Here is a 25,027-nt window from a genome sequence, read left to right as displayed (position 1 = left end):
TTTAGGTAATGGACTATTTTTGCACTCGGCGATCTATATCCAATGGCACAACTGTCAGTAGCTAGCTTCCCATCTAGCTAAGGATCGTCTATCCCATGTTGTTCCACATTGACCTTGGGTATGTGAGGTTATCAAGAACAGTATCAACCGATCCGCTCTCTGATTGGATAAATCTCAAAGCAACTGGTGCAATCAGATTATTCGTCACGTTAATCCTGCAAACTATTCGGGAATTTCACCAATTTAATCCTTTTGTACAAGTTTCTCTAGCATGTCAAGGCACATCAACATTATGATGTCATCATATTGAACTGATAATAGGTCATGTAAAAAGCTATTTGATTAATAAATCAATTTTGCAGTAACGTTTCACTTGCAAGAAGGTAATTGTTCGAAACACTGTTTTGACTAGCTATATGTGCCAAGCCTAGATGTGGAACGAAGTAGATTGTTAACCCTTGACTAGCCAAAGATCAGGCTCCATGTTGGTGCAAAATGCACAATTTTGGTTTCGTTTTTTACTCATTCCGTCGAAGTACCAGACTAGTTAAGGACTAAGTCTTCTTTAATAGACAGACAACAACTAACTCATAAGAGAAAAGTATAAGAATTCCTCAATTTTTAGCCCCATGGGGTTAGAAGACTTTTATTTAACTCAACTCATAACACTAATAATGTAGCCATTGTTATGTATACCAATATTCTGTGTTAAATTTTATGATTATTAGTTGTAAGTGTCATTTAGTAGACAACATATTATGTAGATGATTGTGTCTATTTTGTCCATTATGTGTTTGTACTTTGGGTAGAGGTCATTTCTTTTGGTAAGCATGTTTACAGGAAATTTAGAGCTTGTTGATGAATTTGATGGGAATCGAGCCAGGCCACCTGATTTCTGATAGGTTGGCTGTTAAAGGAATAAATATTGTGATTCAGAACAAAATATTTTTTCCAATAGTCAGAAATGAATTATTTCGCAATGACTTCGGCATCGACATTGTCACCAGTTTCATACTTTCACTTTGTTTAGCTGCTACCTGTGGCATTGTCACCGCTTTCAAAATCACTAGTGACTTTGTTACCGTTTTCACTTTCACTTTCAAATCACACATAATCTTTCTCAAATGTCTTAGACACGCATGAACAGTCTGTTTTGTTTAGTATTCGTAAGACGATCCTGATCTAATTTTTTCAATCTCGTGTGCGAGTGAAACTAATTGTTTAACTTGTTTATCGTCGACGATCGCCAAGGACTGTGTCATTGACTGTTAGATTAATATAACGAACGGTACTCGGCTGGTAGTGTATATTTACCCAGGTGTCTTTGTTCCTGCAATGATTCAAAATCACAAATCGTTTTTTTCTGGATCAAGTTTATAAGAAATTTGCATACCTTCATCATGTAATTGTTTAATCACAGAAATAATTGAATTAATATTTTCGGAATTCTTTATATAATAAATATTTATTTAAAATAAAAATATTTCTGATTCTGAATAAAATTTAAATTAAATCTGAAAACAAAAAATAAACAGTAGCAATGATGAGCGGTTACCTTTCCACGGGGTACCTACATTTGCTAGTATCTTTTTCCAGCACAGAATATGACATAGCCGCTATTAATGACAGCATCGACTGTTTTTTTTTTAATCGACAGTGCCTAATGATACCATCACGAGATGCTTCATAATTCTTGATGATGGTATGTCTTATAAATTCATTTTGCTCCATTTATATAATAATATTATTCGTCTAAATTATTATTTTATATAGCGTGAAAATCTGGCGAGATAGTCTGAAGCGTTTTTTTTTTTATTCCCATGACTTTGTCATTGTCATTGACGCTGTTGCCGGTGGTTTTATAAAATCATAATATCGTTTTAGCTCTCCGTATTTTTTACTACCACACGTTGTACACAGCTGCGTTTCTCTTGTAACCTCAAAACCACATCGTAAACTTGGTTTTGGTCCCTTTGCAAGCTTTGCATATGATATCCACAGAATTCATTTACGCAAGACAGATTACAAAGAGTCTTATAGCCAATCATCAACCACTTACACATACTTTTTGCTTCAATCAATATATATATATGTTGTAGATGTTAAAAATATTTATTTATTGGCTATTAACAAAAACTACAGCTGTAAGTATGTGTGGTTATCATGGTCAGTCACCACCTTTTACGGGATCATCTCCGCATGGATGGTTGAATACGTTTATGGATTATTAAGAAGAAATAATTACCGATCATACAGCGCTTGATCCAGAATTAAGAGAATTCAAAAAATTAATCACACTGCAACCGGATAGGATTCAATGTGAGGTAATGTGTGAAATAATTCCAGAGACTATGATGAGTGTTTTTGGAATTCGTGGAATCCAAATGATTTAATAGTTGTATATAGGAAGATAGTTCGTAATAAACTTCAACAACAATTATTTCTGTTACGTAAAGGAGATTTTTTAAATCTACCAAAGTGCTATCGCCCAGAAATTAAGATTTTGCAAAATAACGATGTTAAAATTCTAGGATTGTCAGAGAAACAAACTATTGTACTAAATGATATTGTTTGGTTCCTGTGGGTGCTGCTTCTTAGCGCGCTAACGATGGACAAAACTCCGTTGACTCTATGATATGCTATAACGATTCATTCGTCACAATGACTAACTATTTCCGATACTAATATTTGGATCGTCGATGATCGTATTGAATGGTCAAATTTAGTTTATCTAGCGATGTTAGAAGAATATCTCAGATATGGAGGGTTATCATGGTCTACGCTATGATTCAGGTGACCACTGTTAGCAATTGCGATTATATAGTAAGGAAAGTATAAGCTGGTTGTCAGCGAACTGACAAAAAAGTAAAAGTGACTTTGATCTTGATGTTCATTTTATCATGACACTGAAACAACAACAAAATAATCATCGTACGAGCTGTAACACAATAATGTTGTGGCGGTATTCGAATTATAATCCAAGACAGTTTACCGTGGATAGAATTAATAGTAATCTCGGTCACGCACGCGAAAATGTGATGTTGACATGTCTTGAGTGTAATCGACGTAGGTACGCTGGTGTCCTGCGTTCACAAAAGTGTAGGTTTTGGTAATTGTGTATCCTCAGGAATTACTTGTAATTGTACGCGTACAAATCCACGTTGGGGGGCAGTTGAGTCTTGTCTGTAGATTGCAGGTCTACCCCTTGATCTTACCACACCGGAAATTTTATGTTTAGTCACACTCCAGATAGGATCAGTTGCTCTTTTTTGTACCACCTTCACGTTCACCAGGTTCATGTAAATATCGAACAGTCACACTACCTAGTACTGGTTGTTTTGAAAACGATTCATGTCGTTGTACCGGCATGTTTTTTGTGATCACGCTGATGGGTTTCATAGAAGACCCACAAGTAATGTCATTAGTTAACGCATCTATCACACTTGGTATCTTGCAACACGTTCACGAGATCTCATGTCTTTTTGAACATTGTTCATGGATATTTGCTGCGCATACTGATATCCAAATAACCACTCAGCAAATGTTCTATTAAATCGCTCAACGATTACCTAATACCGATGAATTGCTGTATGTCGTCATCTGATTTTGACTTTATGTTGTTTCATCATCGACATTACTGAGCCATGAAATTCTTTCCTATGACCAACCTGTAGTAAGTGTGGCCATCGCAAGGGTCCTCGTTGATAAATTAGTTCAAACCCAGAAGCAACTTCAGTTGCTGTCTTTGTTGATAGAGGCCCCGCTTCTATTTATCTATTTGCAACGTTAATGACAGTCAACGCGCATTTGTATGTGCGCGATTAACGTCTACCAGTTTTAATAGTATCATGTGGTAAAATCAAAATATATGCCTAATGAACCTCATTGGGAGTGCTAACATCAAAATGTGCGTACTAATTTGTTTAGGTGGTGGTCACTTAATTCCCCATATTGCCTGTCTTGCTAACCAATCTGCAGCAACAGAACGTGCGACTACTGCTGCACCAGCAACTTGACTATTCGCTGCTCTACCACTCCAAGATCCTCTTGGGCTATAATAAATATAATACTCGGCCGATTAATTAACATCCCCTAGAACTAGTTTAGCTTTCGTCACAGATATTACCAAAAATTAGCAAGCGATCCTCTGACAGATTTATTTTTACAGACTTTAACGTGTGTATCAACTTCACATCTGCAATATGTCGTTGTTGCAAATCTGGATTCTATACGCGACATCATGAACGTGGCATGCTTTATCAATCGCATTTATTGGATACTCTCCAGGTCTTGGTTGATTTTGCTCATCGAGCTGGATATCTAGTCGGGTTCCAGGACCACAATAATTATATATAGGAAGATGCTTTTTGCCAGGATATTTAGCCCATGGAGCCCCTAGTAATTTTCCCGGTGAAGCTGCGAGATTTCCACCTGTTTTATTAGAGATAAATTTGTATTTTTGTACCACAATTTGTACACTTGCCTGTAAAGTGCACGTTTTTGTATTCTTCGTCGTTATTGTTGTCAATCCACTTGTCGAGGTGCGGGCTGTGCATAGAACACAATATAAATTAATATTATTTATTATATTTGTACAACATGGATATCACTGATTTCTCAGCGACACGAAAGCAAGAGCCAGTCAAACATTATGCAGCGCTACCAAATTCTATAAGAGCAATTATCATAGGTCCATCTGGGTCTGATAAGACGCAATTGTTGCTTAATCTGATAATGAGATGGCTCAAATGGAATAAGTTATATTTAGTGGCGCCATCTGTAGACGATCAGCGATGCTACGATGTGCTTAAATATTTTAATGAAGAAGCAAAGTCGTCGGATGAAGACGGTAATGTTATTATTGATTTTATAACCCATATTGATGAAGCCCCATCTGCAGATGATCTCGATGGACGTATTAATATAATCGATATTGATGAAGCCCCATCTGTAGATGATCTCGACGACTTTATTAATAATCCTGTAGTATACGTTGATGTGTTGTTAGATATAAAATATCCAACTCAATATTTTCCCCAGGACGACATAAAAATACTGATATTATTTATGTTACTCAGTGATAAACTAAACAAATACCTAAAGTGATCAGAGATAACTGCAATCTTTTAGTTGTGTTTAATGGAACCGATACACATACTCTGCAAAACGTTCATCACTCTTGATATTCAGGGAACATGGATATGATTAAATTCATATTTCTTCTCGCTCTCGCGCGCTCATGCGATTCCTCATGGATTTATCACGACGAATTTACATGATGGTCGGTTGCGATATCGTGTAGGTCTCGATCACACTTTTGGTTGAGAGAGACGGCAGCAGGGAGGGGACGACCAACACTGAGTGTCCGGGTAGATAAAAGAGAACACAAAAATACAAGCGTCAAAACAAAAATCAAATTAGAGACCTCGGTCGGTTAGAAGTTTACGTTTTGCGTTATTGACTTTGTATTTTGGTTTTCGTAGGAAGCTTTATTTTCGCACATGCACGCTTCTAAAAAGTGGTCTGCTCACCCTCCCTGCTGCTGATTATAAAGAATGTAATTTGTTCATCATAATATCGACGTAAATTGTTACTAAAATTTTATAAAATAAATCCGATGAAAGATAAGGGGGACTAATTTGCGTGGATAGTTAAAGCTTTGCCTCTCTCTCTCTCTCTCTCTCTCTATCTCTCTTTATATATATATATATATATATATATATATATATATATATATATATATATATATATATATATATATATATATATATCGCTGTATCAATGATATACCACGAGATGTATACACTTTTTATTTAAAGGAAAAGGGGGCTTGCCGAATTTCCTTTTAATTAAATATTTATACAACGAGTAGTATATCATTGATACAGCGTATGTACTATACATATATTTTATTTATATCACATACAAATACACACATTTGCACTTTGAATGCAGTTACGATATGCTCAGGGTACCTGTGTACTGACCAAGTGAATGAACTCCTCACATCCCTGTGTGTCCGATACAAAATGTAGTTCGACGATTTTTCTTGTTGTTCACAATCACATATGCAAATTGATAGGTTGATTTTCTTTCTGAGTTTCTATTTTTATTCACATGTATTAAAACAATGTAAGACACTCATTATGTCAACAGGAGATATGATTTTTATGAAGAAAATAGTGCACTACAAACACGGTTAGCTTCATATACACTGAACCTGAACTGTCAGGCACTCACGTACTGGCGTATGGAAATTAGCATGGAATAGAAAGTAACCGAAATGACGAACCAACAAGAGGTTATGCAAATATGTTAATATAGTTATATTTCATCTAAGTCATTATTCTGCTTTAATTAGCATTTCTAAAAACTACAAAATTCTCTCTCTCTCTCTCTCTCTCTCTCTCTCTCTCTCTCTCCTTTGGACGGTTTAACTAAACTTAACCATCATTCATAGGTCCAGAGACATCGTCATATGACCCAAACGAAAATCCCCAACTCTCGTATTTTCATGGTTTTCGCACGTACCTAGCTACGATAATCCAGAGATTATTACTAAAAAGTGAGTGTTCTGAAGGATTCAATGCCATGGATCAAAATAGGAGGGTTTTTAGTTACCATCCGCATACCAAGGTCAGTCGAAATAAATTTATTAATTACTAGCGAGCGTCCGATATTCAGAACTGATGGGGAGGTTAAAACAGCGTAAAACGTAAGTATCAAATACGGCCCGACAACATTAGTCTCCGCTGTCACAAACAAATATGTGGAGACCTACTTGTTGGTCTGTTGGGTATTATGCACACTTTGTGCCCTTTCAAGGAAAGGCAGGTCCATTTTGAAATCTTTGAACCCCCTACCGTCTCCCTTTAACACTTGACCTGATCCGGCTCTGACGTTTAATCCTAGAACTGAGTCCCTAGTGATTCAGGTAAATCTAAGTTGTTTTAGTTTCACTATTAATTCCACGCTAGGACAAAATCATACTCTTATCGCGGCATGTATATTTACAACACTAAATCGTACCAGTATGGTCTTGTCTTGGAGAACCGTTTATTCAAATTGACATGACACAAATAACATTGTACGCCGAGTGGAGCTATTATTGTTTTACTGGACTCGGCTGACATCTTACGTCCCATCTAACTTTAAAAGAGAAGACAGCGACATTCATAGTTTTTGTTCTAGTTTTGTCTTTCTTTTGGGGGAGAAAGAACGACAATAGCGCGCGTATTAAAATAGACATGACGGAGAGTTTATATAGATATTTAATTAACTGTTTAACACAGACAATATATAACAGATAATGTGTTAAAATATTAAGTAGATTATCAATGGAAAGGATAGAAGAGGACATTGACATATGATGAAAATGATCAATGCTAGGAACTTCTTTTCAAAATATTAACCATAAAATCTTTAGTTTGTGTATTGAATTGTATACTACAAGCTACATTTATTTATGCGCAAAAAAGAAAAAAAAAATTGACCATTTTAAGACTAAATGTTTAACAACTTTTCGATCATAATTACTTTCAGTTTATCAAATAGTTAGTTGTTTATATATTTCGCCCTACCCCTACACCCAAAATAATTTTCAACATAAACTGATGGATTATGAAGTGGATCGCCCATTTCATTTCAACAACCTCTCTGAATTATTTATAATTTTGACTCAGTATCATCATTAAGATGTCCCTGAATTAATTCTTGAATTGTTTAGCTACCACGGTGTTTCATTTCGTTTAAAATCTAAATCGCTGTGAACTGATCTGCTTTAACATTATTCAAATGAACCCTTCTGATAAGCTCACTGATAGCGACACTAAAAAAAAAGTGCATTTGTTGATTTTCTACGCGACAACAAATAAAAGCATGGGCGTAACGAAGGAAAGTACATATGATTCGAAAGTAGTTTCCTTAAATATGTGGAGAACCTGGACATCTAATGCATTTAGAGGAAACTACGTCTCTATGTATAATCTTGGGTGTTTCCTTTATTACCTGCCCCATTATAATGAGATTTCGCATTGACTAGAATCAACTATAAATGTATTCTAACTGATTTTCACAAAGTTTCATTCTATATAAAAATTTAACCAAACTAAAAACATTTGTAGACATCCTACGCCAGTAATATTATAATATTTGTAGGATATGTGTTATTTACATATACGTTTCCTTTGGTGACTTTGTTAGAGTTTAGTTGATATTGACAGTGCAGGATACCAAATAGGTAGAGTAGGCACCGGCCTGGGGGATCCGCGACAATGGATCAAAATAATGTTGATAAAACGTATTAGGAGATAATCTGCGAGGGGGGCCCCAAGATCTCGACTGCCTCAGGGCCCAAGAGCCCACACAAGGTTTAATCCGGCACTGGATATTGATTATGGGGAGTCGGTGTTGGGAAGATATTTCTCAACCCGAGTAAGTAGCCAATTTCAAGGCGCAGACTTCATAACTTAAAATATTCACGAGACTCTAAGACAGCATAAATCTCTCGTAAAATGGGTCCTACCTAATTTGCTAACATAGGGAATTGCGTGTATATTTTAAGTATACGTATTTAGTAATTTGAGATAGGAATAATTCATTATGTTTGGGTGTTTGGATGACGTTTGTATTGCATCTCGTTAAGTACTAATATTCAACTTGGAATAGCTTACAAATATTAAACAAAGAAAAACATTCTTCTCCTCCTTCTCTTCCTCTGTGTAAAACTACTCATTATGGTAAAGAATACATTTAATAGTACGTGACTTACATGGTAGGTCTTTTATCAGGTTAGTGAGAACATGGATCAAGAAAGGATGTATACGTTACACCGATGTTCCAGCTTAATCTCAAAACGTAATGTCTTTGACTGGCTCCCGTCCGATTTTTTGCCAGACATTTCCATAGTTCAATGTTTATTTAGACAAAATATAAGATCATTAGTACCACTAGTCTTCCTTACTGTATGTCACTAATAACAAAAATACGAATACTGCATTCATTTCCATAAATGGTTAAGATTAAATTTGCTTCTTTTGACAAAAAAGGTCCCACTAAATCTACCAGCAGCTACTAAGTGAAAGGTTATATACTTCAAGGACTGAAATATAAAAAGATGTTAAAATATGACAAAGATATAAAAAATTAAATTAACATTTTAATACAAGAAGACAATTTCTGTGGACCTAAAAATGATATAAACGGTATCTAACTCATTATTCTACGAATAATGTTCATTGTAGTTGACGAATGCGGCAGATACCAAATAAGTGTATTATTATTCGGGATGTGTTAAAATTTAGCTAATAATCGAGTGTATGGATAAAACTATGTACCAATGTAAATCTTGTAAGTATTCCATAGAGGTAAAACGTGCGAAATGAAAATAACTATGCTTCACTGGAGTTACAGTGACAAGATGCACGAAACACACACACACATGCACGGGGAAAATAATAAAGGTTTCCAAAAACAACGACCAAAACCAATGTGTTCCTAATGAGTAATTAAGTACATAGAACTTGACAAACAAGTGCAAAAGAGTCACGTGAAGTACAAGAAGTATTTATATTTTAGTACAGAAAAGGAAGCATATTGTAGATAAAGGAAAGGACTAAACTAAAGCAAAGGAATGAAATGCAACTCTTAAATTTGGATTCTACTTATTTGGATACATTGTACATAATTATATCGACATCTTGAAGATAATGTTAAAGGAATTGAAGAAGAAAAATATTATATTCTCCTTATAAAATCTCAGGGAATACTATTCGCCTAGCATATGGTTTAACAAAAGATCAGTCTTAAATAGCAACTGTAATATTTAATAATAAATATTAGTAATGACTGGACCTCTCACTTTTTCTATAATGCTCCCTTTCGGCGCACAAATACATCATTTAGACAATAATATAATGCAAGAAATGTTGAATAAATATCGTGTACATGAAACAAACGAATATCTTAGTTGCATACAAAGGTTTCAACACGTTTCAAAACGTTTGGAGGTATAAAGGTCTTATGGTATCAGTAAAGAAACCTACTTGGCTAAATTCAAATACAATCTCAAATAATTTCACTCAGAGAGTTATGACAGTAGCAATGATATTCTACCACCACCACGATGATGTTCATGATGACCATGATGATGATAATGATAACGAAAGTGACGACACTGAAGATAATTATGATGATAACAGTGATAATGAGGATATCGATTTGCTATGTCAATATTACTATGATAACTGTTGATTTCAACTTTTCATTGAATGTATCATTCAATTAAGAAAATTTGATAAATCTCTGAACAATAACTCATGTATATTATTAAACCTATATGGTATGCAGTCAGCATGTCTTATTCGGTGATTGTCTTGCATTTTCCATCACATTCTCAAATAGGTACTGGTGTAAGGAAAAGAAGACTGATGAATCAAGGATGCGTATGTACGAACAATTTTATCTTTTATATGTACGAACAATTTTATCTTGAGTGTGTACGAACAATTTTATTTTGAGTATGTACGAACAATTTTATCTTGAGTTTGTACGAACAATTCTATCTTGAGTATGTACGAACAATTTTATCTTGAGTTTGTACGAACAATTCTATCTTGAGTATGTACGAACAATTTTATCTTGAGTATGTACGAACAATTCTATCTTGAGTATGTACGAACAATTTTATCTTGATTATGTACGAACAATTCTGTCTTGAGTATGTACGAACATTTTTATCTTTTATGTGTACGAACAATTTTTTCTTGAGTATGTACGAACAATTGTATCTTGAATATGTACGAACATTTTTTCTTGAGTATGTACGAACAATTTTATCTTGAGTATGTACGAACAATTCTATCTTGAGTTTGTACGAACAATTTTATCTTGAGTACGTACGAACAATTTTATCTTGAGTATGTACGAACAATTTTATCTTGAGTATGTACGAACAATTCTATCTTGAGTATGTACGAACAATTTTATCTTGAGTATGTACGAACAATTCTATCTTGAGTATGTGCGAACATTTTTATCTTTTATATGTACGAACAATTTTATCTCTTATATGTACGAACAATTTTATCTTGAGTATGTACGAACAATTCTATCTTCAGTATGTACGAACAATTCTATCTTGAGTATGTACGAACATTTTTATCTTTTATATGTACGAACAATTTTATCTTGAATATGTACGAACAATTTTATCTTGCGTATGTATTAACAATTTTAGCTTGCGTATGTGCGAACAATTTTATCAAATAAAGAAAGACATAGCTTAGTTAATTCATTGACTTATTAAATAAAAGACGATATGGATGAATCATTGGCCAACCACAGTTATGAAGAAATGAATGAGTGAATAAATGAATGAAAGGACACTAAATAAAGGGAATTAACACAATAATAAATGAATATTGGGGAAGACTGAATTGTATTTTATACTTGCAAATACTGATGAAATGGCAAAAGACAAAAACAGAGAGAGAGAGAGAGAGAGAATCGAATTTACTGTTTTATAAAATAAGGTATTACTGATTTAAATAAACAACTTTCGAACTCAATTTTATACGCGTTATATTAGTTATACGTTGGCATTGCTACGGTGCACCATGCTATCATAGGCACACAAATGTTGTGCACCACTTATTGGATTTTGAATGAACGCTTTGATTGGCAGTTAAAAAAGAAATTCATCTTTGGAATTACAAACCAGAACATAATAATTTCAGATTGTTGCAATTCCAGCGTCATAAGACCTGAACAAATTAGAGGAACAATAACCATCTCTAGATATGGAAGCGTTTTAGTGTAATAACAATATTTTCAATTATCGATTTTATAAAGGTACATCACTGTAAAATTCATTTCTGTCAATCAAACCTGTTCTCTTATAGTCGTATTGACTGATATATAAAAGACTTTGCAAAAATCAAATTATTACTGATTACCACATGAGAAAGTATCTTATTGTTATTTGACATCGTTTGAAACGTTATACACAAAGTACTATTGAAATATAGTATAGCCACTAAACATGGCTCCAGTTATTCACGCAACTGCTCTACAACAATGACATCGACAGATTTAGTCAATTAGGTACTGTATCGGGAGAAAAAATATATAAAGGACCTTAGGAAAATACCACTGAAGAAAATATCTTCAGTTTAACTTTCTCTTCTTTAAAATCTGTTTATGGTACATATTTGCCTATGGTTAATTCCATTGTTATAACAGTCATCGAAACATTTTATTTAGATTTGACACACACACACACACACACACACACACACACACCAAATGCTCCTCTCCTGTTTACCAATTATATGTCATAAATTTCACTATATATTCCAATCCGAGTGTAACATGGCAAATTTTCTTTCTTTTTTCCCACACTGTTGAATAGTCTAATGTGGGAGATAAAAAGTACTACGCATGGTTCCGCCACACCAGCGGAATATTCCACTTTCACATTAGCAGTTTAAGGGATGAATTTGAGCATTCTACTTTTCCTTTTTATGTCACAATTTTATAGTTTCAACTTCTTGTACGATAATAATATGTGCAAATTTTTTTCTCAAGAAAACTTAAAAACCTTTTTTTTGTAATGAAGGACGTAAAATTAGTTAAAGCGCTTACAAACTAATTACAAATTTGTGTGTAAAATACGGCACGTACAGTATGTGTGGCATCTACAACTATTAATGTTCTCTTACCTTAGGCAGATTTTGTAATGGCGACCATAAAGAGTTTCACTGATTGAATGCATTCAATACATTTATAAGAAATGTATAATAATAATAATAATAAGAAGAAGAAGACATCATTATTAATTGTTATTATTATTATTATTATTATTACTACTACTCCCTACGACTTACCTGGATTTTACGACAGGTATAAAGTCAATGTTTTGTAATAATTGATATATTTGTGTATCAGTTACGGTTGCAATAGGATTTTAAAGCGCACGATTACTTAATTAAAGTGTACAGGGCCGGATCGGGGAGGGAGCGGGGCTTTTGGGCCACCACCACCCCCCTCTCCGCTAAAAGAAAACAAAAACAATGTACACACACAAACGTACGATCACTTGTCACTTGAAGTTTTGACCATTGTTTTATTATTGCGCACGTTTCTTGGATATTATGCACACTTTGAGTAAACAGACACATAGACTTTTGCTTTGGTACCTTGTCAAGAAAAGTTAGGGCCCTTTGAAATTCTGAATCCCCATTCCCCACATATACCTGAGCTGGTCCGGCCCTGTTGCAAGTCAACGTAGTCATATAGGCGTATTTACTCGTTTTTTGAGGCATTTATTCGTCTTAAATTCAATATTAATTTGTTGTTCTAACATCTAATACTAAAATAGATTAACTGAAGAGTATTCTGCCATGACTTTTGAATGTTCTGCGTCTTAACCGTCGTCAGAAAACTTCCAGACAAACATTAACCGCATGTTAATTTTACAATGGTGGCCAGGTATTTATCTGGGTTATGAAAAGAGGCCTAATAACAAGGTGGTAAGAACTTGTTTTCAACACTTGCAAGTTTCATTGTGACATCACAGATCGCAACATTATTGTGGTTTGTACTGGGTCACATCTTTACGTTGACCTCTTCCAAAAATGCCCTTGTACTGGATTTGTCTGAGGTATCTCTCGCTGTCATGTATATAATGAACTTCCCAAATATAGATGTTTGGGGATCGAAATAAAGTGAATAATTGCTATATAAAGATTTATGTAATCAAATTCTACAAAACTACACCCAGTAGTCGGTACTGAATATCTTGCTGACTTTGTTGACTTACACTATAATTATAGTCATATCGTCATTCTTTGCAAAATATGTTCGCATGTGAATTGTCACGTAGTAAAATCCCTCGATCGTTCAGGCGAACTTCCGATATCGGATTCTCAGGAAGACTAAGTACAAGGTCTAACCTGTACAGAAGTTAACAGATTAGCGTACACGTTTATAAATGAATTGACAAAGCGTGAAAGAACACACACACACACACACACACACACACACACACACAGTGTGGGGGTAAGTGCGTGTGTATTATTAAGACAGAAATCTGTAGGTTGGTAGAAAGTGAGTTAGGTTTGGGGTTGTATGGATGGTGGCGCTGTGATCGTCTTTAGTTTATGATAAAGTAATACAAGCTTCTTATTTTTACTTGGAGTAAACATACTATGAATAGCCGTCTTTCATTTTGGTGTGGACAAAAAAGGTAAGCACTATACAAAATAAAATGAAAAGAAGTGCGATCAGAGATGCCTACTGTCCGACGAGTTGACTCTCATTTTTGATCGATATACGAACCCCATGAACAGTGGTAACCATCAGCGATGCCAGAACAATGAGCTCTTAGATAAGATATGTCATAGTGCAGAGGAAATCTTGTCAAAATGTAATGCGATAGCGCAACTAAATCTGAGTTAACCATTCAATTAGGATGCCCGATCTCCTGAAGGTCATTCTTAGCGTTCCACCTGTATATGAGCCTTAATCGATGTACATGGGTTGTGATTCTAGAACCAAATCACTCGGTATGGGTCCGTTGGCGTAGGTGCCAGTGTAATGAAATACGTCGACCCCCAAAGAATATTTACCCCCTCCCCCCGTCGAAATTTTAATGAGACAAATTACCCACGGCCATTAATCTATATAGAATAACGACTCCCAAGGTGTAAAATATTGACCTCGTCCATAGAATTTTGACTCTCCGAGGGGGTCAATTTATTATTATAGATTCATATATGTGTACAATAATGAAGACTGGTCAGTATATTTTGTAGATGAATACTTTTGTTTATTTTTTTTATCTGCAATGGCCTGTCATCTCGTAATAAGTTATTTTTTTCTTTCAAGTATGAAACGCGAAACTTAAAACATTCAAAGCAGTCTGTGTAGCATAAGGCCAGGAAAATTGTCTACTTTAAACTTCATACAGTTTAACATTTAGTGGTGGAGGCAAGTCGCCCACTTTTTCCAGTGTAGAACCAGTACTGTATACATCCCGCCATCCGTAAGAATCGACACTTTCGCACTTACAAGACGACATCCCAGTGGGATTCGAACCCTGCGGTGAGAGGGAAGAATGTTTCAAGCGCAGCGGAATTCTTCAGTCATTTTCCTCTTCTTCCTCTTGCCTGGTCAGTCTCCACAGATTTGTTCAGAAGAAATTTTCGACCCCTCATTGGCGCTTCCTGATATTTACCAACTACTTCAAGGAAACGATGAGCGGCATCATCAAAGATGTCTAAATGCTGCATGTTTTTGTGTTTTTCTTCAAGGCTAAGGCTGCCCTTACGCTGCCGGTTAGATCAAAACGATAAAAAAGTAACTTCAGACGGTGCATTTTACATAGAAAACAATTAACTTATATATCGTGACAAGAAATAAGGGCTTATAGTAATATAAAAGTAGGACGTACAAAAGAGCTTTCGAGCGTACACAGCCAGGAACATGGAGGGCATCTAGGATGCTGAAAACGTGCGGGTTTTTGTGTGTGCACATTTTCAGTTTATGAACAGAAAAGAGAACCTTGTGTATTTACGTTATGCTACTTTCATATCCTACGTCATCTTATAGATAATGGATTTAATTTTCAGTTTAACAGTGTATTAATACAATATGTTATACTGATGACGTCATTTGCTCACCTGAGCACTAAGCGCTCAATGGGGAGCTATTTTGATAACTCGTCGACCGTCGTGGTTATTGTTTTGCTTCAAAAGAGAAACCTCCTGAAACTGTTTAGACAATTTCTGAAAGCATGGTCCCCTTCTAAGTTAGTGCAAATCATGAATTATGTTATACATGGCAACGGAAGAAAAAAAAATTAAAAAGCTCTCAAACTGCTTGTCAGATTTCTAAATGATTTCGCAGAAATAATGTTCCAGTGACCATCTATTAGGTTTCTTCAAACCGGGTCGATTATTCAAGAAAACATGGCTGCCAGGAATAGGTTTGATTTCTTCATATAAGCGTATGTGCAAAATTTTACCAATATTATCTGAAACTACTTCAAATTCAAAATAATTACTCAGAATTAATGTTTGTGTGATCCGTTTGCAAACCGACTTGATCCCTTGAAAAACATGACCATCAAATGTGTGCCTTTTTTCCCGGAAATGTTTGTACAGAAACGTTCAACCAACGACACAGGCCGCATGTATCTAACTATTAGGACAGAATATTTTGTACAAGTAATAAGACTGAAATTTTCTCTAAATTGTATTAAAATTATTTTTTTAAATAAATTATATTGAAATTAATTTTCTATTAAAATATATTAAGATTAAATCCATTTATTTCGGTATTAAAATTACATACTATTTAATAAAGATTGCGCCCTTATGAGCAAAAGGCAAAACTTTCTATGCATTTCCTTTGTATCATAAGTCAGCAAAAAATAATTACACTCAGTAAGTTGTGAGATAGACGAACGAGACAAATTCCAAGGCTTACTTATAGAAGGGTAAATGAGCTGATCTAGCAGAATTGTTTACCTAATGACGTAAATATACCCAGACGATAGTCTGCAGGAAACGACGGAGCCTCACTTTGAGATTCTGACGTAACACAAAAACTAGACCTATTTCCATATTTGGCCCTGTCCTAGGAAACCGATATAAAAAAAGCGTCAATCCACGGACACGCTATATCACTCGTCAGAAACTTAAAGAGGCTTGTGTCGTTACAGGTAAGGTTATCGTCTATGTACAATTTTTCATACAGTATAAGGATTTTTAGTGTTAAGATGTTAATCTAACATCTGTACGTTGTAACATTGGATTATTTTGTTATTTCTTTACTTTTTTAAATATAATGTATTGGAAAGTTTAATTGTTTGAAGAACTTATATATACTTGTAATTATATTATTGATTATGGTAATGAAAAAAAACAACGTTCGCTACCAACTTCATACTCAGTAATAGTTAATTTAGAAATAAAATACTCTTTAAATAATAGAATTTAATATGTTGACATTTTAGATTAAATTCACTAAAATATATTTCAATTATGGTAAGTCTGAAATACTGAATTTTGATTCTTTAGCTATCGTGAATTTATTCGATATTTAATTATCTGTATTATATTCTAAAAGGCAGAAATTATACAAATGTATGATGTTGGTAAGTGAAGTAATATCGTAATGTTATATGTATCTCTTATATCCGTAATTTATGTTTATCTGGATTGATACTGGAATGTAATTTTATATTTTGAGTATTTCAATGTAGAGTTCACTCGTCAGAAACTCAAAGAGGCTTGTGTCCTTGCAGATCCAGTACCTTCGCTTGTCAGATTCCCCAGATGTAGCCATATTTACGCCGTTATGAGTGGCACCCTCTTTCAAGAGAGCCCGGAACTCTCTCTCTCTCTCTCTCTCTCTCTCAGACATTTCTTAACTGATGAATTAATTCCCTTTCATAAAAGCTGATGAAAAATCTTTTTTTCGTAAAAGCTGGTATAAATCCTTTTCCATGACAAGTGGTGGACGAATAATCCCCTTTCATAAAACTAACCACGCATCTTGTTTAAAATGGGTAACAGTGAATCCAAAACTAGGTCATTTGGTCAAATGGAAGACAATCATCATTAGCAAAACAGAGGCAACACTTTTTTTCCGATTTGCATCGGTGGGGGTTCAATTTTTGTTTACCCTCGCACTCTGAGCATCTCGTTTTGGCGAGCCAGATGGTTTGATTATTATAGCGAAAATTTGATGATTCAGTTAAATATATAACGATTAAACTGTATTTTGAAAAATCATTTTATGCTGATTACTTTATTAATGTATACTGCAGGAATTAAATACAAAGATTAGTAACTTTTATGGATCAGTGGTAGTTACATTTAAGAATGATACTTGTTATCATCATCACATGTAAGCACATGTACTTGTATTAGCTTGAGACATAGGTATAAATTATAAATAACTTTATTTATATGTTATGTAACATTTAGGTAGGTCTCATGAGAGTAACTTGGACTTCAGTGATATTCGGTTTATCTCACTGATGTAATGCTATTTACAGAATATAGTTTGGTTAAAAACAAGTAAAGATTATTAAAGTAAATAGTATATAATTATTATTGTAATATCTCCGGGGCTGGCGGGGCTAAATGGATAGCGCGGTGGACTTGAAACCGGACCCGGGTTCAAGCCTCTCCGGTGTAAATGAGATTCGTCGGTGTGTTTTTGGGCAAGTAACTTTCCCTTAACCTCGTCCGTAGGATGGGGCCGTAAATTGGACGGTCTATCCTCCGAGTAAGTTAAAGAACCATAGGAATCTATTCGATAGTAAGAGCAAAGCAGGTTCCCGAATCCCTGTGTATTCTCTCTCTCTCTCTCTCTCTCTCTCTCTGGGGCGGCTCTAAATAATCTATAATGTGTTGATGTGCCGTTAGATTTGATATCTAAGATTTATCTACCCTAACATGATAAGGAAAATCAATGTCATATTCTAAGTTAAATTCACTATCTATCAATAGCTATTCCGCAACAGTTTAATAATGAAGTAAAGCAATAACGTTATACGCTATTACCGCGCACATTTGTTCGGCGTTCTCGCTAAAAATAGAACGAAACGTTCTCGTTCGAAATTTCCAGACATCAACAAAATTTAATCGGCTGACAGGCGCGCGCCCGCAAAAGGGGAACATGAAAACAAATTCCAATCAGTTTAATCGATTATGGTCGAACTTTTGTTACAAGCAGTGAAATACGGAAAACTTATATATTAGTGTGTTATATTTATATGAATTTAAATATCATTTAAATAGTGATAATATGTAACTATACTTACACAATTATCTCCATAAAATAGTGGCAGTAAATCTACCATTAGACCATTTTTACTCACAGCATTTTCCTAATATAATTAAGTGCGAAAACGGTCCGCTATTACACTGGTTTTTTAAAGGTGTGTTACACTGACAATTTATTTTAAACTTAAAAAAAAATAACAGCATCATAGGATAAGCCCCCAAACTAAGATTTTATATTTCATTAATATTGTATATTGGTCCAGGATTCTTCTGAATGTTTTTTTAATTCCATCACCAAAAGGGAGTCTGTCCATTTCTTAAAGATATGTTTCCTAGCTACAGAATAAACTTCTGTTGATGCGAGGCGAATTTCGCTAGACACATTCCAGTCACTTCTTAGCCGCCACTTCCAGATCTATCATGGCGTCCTGGGCACCACTCCAACCTAACACGAGGCACTGATTATAAGGAACTAAAATGTCATTTAAATATCAGGCCGAAATCTGCCACATTTCCCAAACAGAAATATACCACACCATATTTTCAGCGAACCTAACGATTTCTCAGCAAAGGCTCAGCAAATTGATCACTTACAAGCATATATATATTCTTGTGTCGATTTTATCAAAATGTACTTAAAATGCTTTAAGGGCGCAGATTCTATCGAAAACATCACGTGTTTTGAAGTTTACAACTTTATTTCGCGACCCAGATATTACCCTTTTAACGTGACAGCTCTAATGCATGTGAATATGCTTGTGTTTTTTTATGTCGTCTGGGTATCATGGCAGACACACAGGAATCACATTGGCATGGGTAGCTATGAGGCGCCGTAGGGGACAAAAGCTGGTCCAATCAGAAAGTTGCCATTGAAATTTTTATGTCACATGTCCAGAATTCCAATTTCATTTGTTGTGTAAACAATGCTTGTCCTTAAAGTTCAATTTTCTATGCCGACATTTTAGATTGTACCTGTAAAATTAAACAGTAAGTGGTTGAAAGTTATATTTTCTATGTAGAGGTTTTTATATGTTGTCATTTGAACTGCATGGTGGTAGTTGAAATTTCAATGTCATACGTCAAGAATTCCAAATTTACGTATTGATTCAAAGAGTTATGTTGAAAGTTCCATTTCATATGTTGAGTATTTAGATTTCATATGTTCAATTACACAGCGCTGGTTGAAAATTCGATGTCCAACGGCGAATTTGAAGATTTATCTTCTGAATTACACGGGGGTTGTTGAAATTTTCATATCATATATCGAGAGTTTCAATTTAACATGTTGAATCACATTGATTGTGCTGAAAATTCCATTTCGTATGTTGAGATTTTGGTTGTATCTGTTGGACTACACAGCGGTGGTTGGACATTATATTGCGCTTACTATTTTTATATGGTGAAATGATGTGTTGGTGTTAAAAATAGCATTACACAATATCCACTTTAACAGTTCAAAATATTATCGAGTATTAATATTACTTTCGTGTATTCAATTACGAGGCACCATTACATTTCATGCATGTACGGTTTGAAAGTTGCCATTCACAGGTCGAGAATTACTATCAATTTCTTCGCTAGAGGTCGCTATCGTGAACGGACCGCGTTATTTTTACACAAGGAGGCTGATTCTCGCTGCTGTGAAATTCAACAGATGAAATCTAAATACTCTATATATGAAATGGAACTTTCATCACAAACAGTTACATTCACCGTGTGAATTGGGGATTCTCGACATATCATGTTGAAACTTCAACAACCGCTGTGTAATTCAAAATATACGCTTTTAAAACGTCGACATAGGAAATAGAACTTTAAACCACCACTGTATAATTCAACATATAAAACCTAAATTTTCGACCTAGAAAAAGGAACTTTAAGGACATGCAATTTGATCCAACACGTGATACTGGATTTCTCGACATATGTCATACGACATCGAAATTTGAACAACTTTCCCATGGAACAAGCTTTTGTCCACTACGGCGCCTCATACTATGTCGTTGGCGTCATTTTTTTCTTTTCCGATCAGTAACTTGAAAACTGCTGGGCCCACTGTCCTCAAACTTCAAATGAACATTGGTCATGATCAGTAGATTTGGTGTCTGATTAACAACTTTCAAACTTTGTAGAAATATTGTTCATGGTCAATAGGTGACAGCTTTTGATTTTGGGATCAGTCGCTCAAAGGTCAATGTAACGGTGACCATGAGTTTTAAAAACAAATATTTCAATTTAACACCGTTTGAGAAACTGTGTCCAGAAAGGACCTTTGCTATGACCATTAGATGATGCGAAGCAGAATCATGTAACCCCAAACAAACCTATCTTAGGCCCTCTTTAGGAGAATGTAATATTTTGACAGGGTCATATTTCAACTGCCTATAGGGAACACCGAATTAATGTACCAAGTCTTGGGGTTAAGTGCAAGAGGATTATGGGTATTTTCAGTTTGCAATAAATATTTTTAAAAAACACTGATACTGATGAAAAGTATGTCGACGGATTTTCGTTACTTTTAATATGAACTACCATTAACTTTTTTTATTTTTCACAACAGGTAAACGCACCTAATGAGGTCTTTTTGGAAATGACCCTATGTCTTACACCTAATTGCTTTTGATTTTCATATACACCGATTGAAGTGTAATGTGTTTCTTAAATCTGTCTAAATCACTCCTAAAACTAAACCTGATTACTGAAAATTTAATTATGTAAAACTACAATATTCATACGGACTTCTCTTAATTAAAAAGTGTGCATCGGGCTTTGGGGCTATACTTTTTAAAACATAAAAGCTATGAAATGACAAATTTAAACCAGGAAATGGTTCAACGATATAGATGGAGCATTAACACTTACCTATAATAATGTACTGGTTTCTGTCCGTTAGATATTTTATTTCTCTATCAATTTTTGATACAACAAACCGAGACATTACTACCACTTTATTGGTAAAGACACCTTATGCAATAAGCTGAATTATAAGTATGACAGAGTATGACCTTTGTATGCATACTATACACATTTATTCCAGATGAAAGATTCACATAGAATATACACCAATAAGCTGAATTGTAAGTATGACAGAGTATGACCTTTGTATGCATACTATACACATTTATTCCAGATGAAAGATTCACATAGAATATACACCAATAAGCTGAATAATCAGCAATCACATAGATTCACGTCATGGTGGTGTAGATACAAACCTTGACATCAGGTCTGACATTCGGGTATTTTTCTTGTACAGTTGATTTTTATCCTTACTTGCAGTTATTGATGTAATGGGGCTGATAAATATCACCAACTTCCTTTATCTGTGTGACTTGACTCCTACTTAGTTTATTACTGCTTAGTGACTGTGGACAAGAGGGGATGACTATTACGAAGACTCTCTTTATTCATACAATATACAATCTTGAGCAGAACACGACTTTATCACTTAGAATTCTCGGAGACAATGTTAACTGGAGTTAGTAGGACTGCAATAGATCAGGGGAGACAAATTGTTCCTTGACTGTTCCCGACATTAAAAGAGTTATGTCCCTTATATTGCGTCCTAATCGCCGACCACTTGAAGTTGGAGGTGATATCGCGAGGGAGATTATGTTCACCTGACGAACGCGAATAAGTTAATCAGATCGAGCGTTTCAGTCGAAGAAAGTGTGATACTTGAAGGTAACTATACATATTCAATGATCACACATGCATGTATATAACTGAATAGGTGTGATAAGCAGATAATTATTTTCATCCAGTGATTACACAATCTTTACTAGTAAATGCTTGGTATGTGAAGAGAAACTTCAATGAGCACGCACAATTAACCTCAGAAAAGTCTTGTATGTGAAGAGAAATTGGACGCATTCAATGACCACACACGATTAATAAAGAAGGGGAAGTATGTGGTTGGAAAACGTCACCAATGATCAGGCAAACGAAGTTTTATAACTGCGATGTATAACGACAAGGCAAACTCTTTTACATTTATATAGCTGGGATTTGAAAACAATTCTTCTCAAACAGGAACTAAATGTCATATATATAAATATCTCAAACTCATGAAAATGGATCCTAGAAGAAATATTAGAAGTGAAGAATTTTTTTATAGAATAATGCGTGAAATTGTAGTTCTACTTTAAATACTGAAATTACAGCATTAGCTATATGTATCTTAAAATTATTTAACTAACGAAATTGCTAATGCGATAAAATAAAAAAAAATAATTGCAAAATTAACATAAATTATAGAAGTAACTAAAATAAATTAAAGTAGACACCCATGTCTTGCTCTATTGACTTTTAAACCTGGCTGTTACATGCTACTGTACATACCAAACGAATTTGGACTTCAGATGATTTCTTGCCTCCTTGCTTGTACACCGGCTTTCTGGCTACAGATTCGAAAGTTTCCGGGCCTTAAATACAGTATAGTTGGAAATTTGCTGGAAAATTGTTGAAAGATGCAGACTGTTGGAAAAGTGTTCGATGTTGAAGAAGTTGGACAATTTTTGGAAAATCCTAAATCGTAATGACTATTAATCTAAGAAAAAATAAATATTATTTCCAACTGAAAGATATATTTATCGAAATTACCATCAGAAGAAAATATTTTATTGAAATTGTATCCAAAATCCATTGCTGAGCTGCATTTTGGTAACTCAAATCGCCCCCTGTTCAGGTATGCTATACTGGACCTATCATGACCATGCTCTTTGAGTTATCAACAGCAATAGCATCGACCGACGAAGGTTACATGCACTCTGTGATAGATCAAATGAAGCCCAGTGTTTCCTAAAGGAATCGATGTCATCTATTAAATATCATCTCCGGTAATCAAATATGATCTCCGCAATCGTTCCAATCTAAAGAATTTCTCCTTGTCATTTCGAATTTGCAAATGCGTCGTTCGAATCGTTAGTATGTCACATGTACGCGTACACATTTTACGTACCGCAATCAGCATTATAGTTCCAGCAAGTATTATATTTTTAACTGAACTAACTTTCTTCCTATTTGAAAAAGGCATTCGTTGAAAAACAAAAACCAGTTATGTGGTGTAATAATTCTGGTAATATAATTCTGGTAATCGTATACGTCGTTGATTATATGGTTTTTCGCGAACTTTCATCAATTACCGTAAAGACCAGAAAACACCGAGTGTTACAATAATGATAATACAGAGTATTAATTAATAATTATAAATTACAACAATTCTTATCAGGCCATGGAGGAATCCCCAAGTTATAATTATCTGTCAGATGAGGTACTTCAGCGATATCTTAACATGACGTTAGCGTTACTATGCATACAGCCGAGTTTAAAGTAGCTAACCCTGACGCGTAACCATAGCTACGAAATACCTTCTTTGGGTCTCTTATTGTACATGTTTAGTGCATTTGCTTTGGTGGTTTAAGGCTCAGTTTATTTTTATTTTTTTTTATCAACTTGATAAAGTAAAAATGTAAATATCCTATGCAACAGGCTCGAGGAGGTATTTTTCACTGAATGCAAAAACCAGTCGTAAGTGTATCCATGAGAGGGAAATGGAAATTGGTTGTTCAGAATATTCAATTACCTGGTGTTCGCGGTTCAAACGTTCAACGATATTATCAGAAAGGGAATAATGGAATGTGTGAAAGAGAATGAAATAGTATGCTTCAAGTTGAATAAAAACCAATGAAATGCTATTTGCATCGTTCCAATATGCAGGACGATGGTAATTGGGGTATTGATCTGGAAATACTTGCATTCGCTATACTAATTAACACATCCGTCTAAATGTATTGTTCCTACGCACAGGAGCGTGTAGCAAATGCCTACAAGTGTTTAGCCGATAAACCACTATCGAGAATTCCACACAACAATAAAGCGGTATTCATCAAGAACATTAATGATCACTTCGACCCAGTCCTATTCATCAAGAACATTAATGATCACTTCGACCCAGTCCTATTCATCAAGAACATTAATGATCAATTCGACCCAGTCCTATTCATCAAGAACATTAATGATCACTTCGACCCAGTCCTATTCATCAAGAACATTAATGATCAATTCGACCCAGTCCTATTCATCAAGAACATTAATGATCACTTCGACCCAGTCCTATTCATCAAGAACATTAATGATCACTTCGACCCAGTCCTATTCATCAAGAACATTAATGATCAATTCGACCCAGTCCTATTCATCAAGAACATTAATGATCAATTCGACCCAGT

The 25,027-nt window shown here is 34.8% G+C and overlaps 1 long non-coding RNA gene across 1 annotated transcript; it reads right to left on the bottom strand.

Annotated features, from left to right (window-relative positions):
- Positions 1-14,801: 14,801 nt before the first annotated feature.
- On the bottom strand, positions 14,802-23,327 carry LOC149799908 (uncharacterized). Its single transcript, XR_016420927.1, has 2 exons — positions 23,139-23,327; positions 14,802-15,329 (listed from the first exon to the last, which is right to left on the bottom strand). It is a non-coding gene; the product is annotated as an uncharacterized LOC149799908 (long non-coding RNA).
- Between the last annotated feature and the right edge of the window lie 1,700 nt (positions 23,328-25,027).

Source organism: Sinohyriopsis cumingii, chromosome 5, assembly GCF_028554795.1.
Source record: "Sinohyriopsis cumingii isolate HCF-2022 chromosome 5, ASM2855479v2, whole genome shotgun sequence".
NCBI lineage: Eukaryota > Metazoa > Mollusca > Bivalvia > Unionida > Unionidae > Sinohyriopsis > Sinohyriopsis cumingii.
This window is presented reverse-complemented; position numbering and strand designations above follow the sequence as displayed.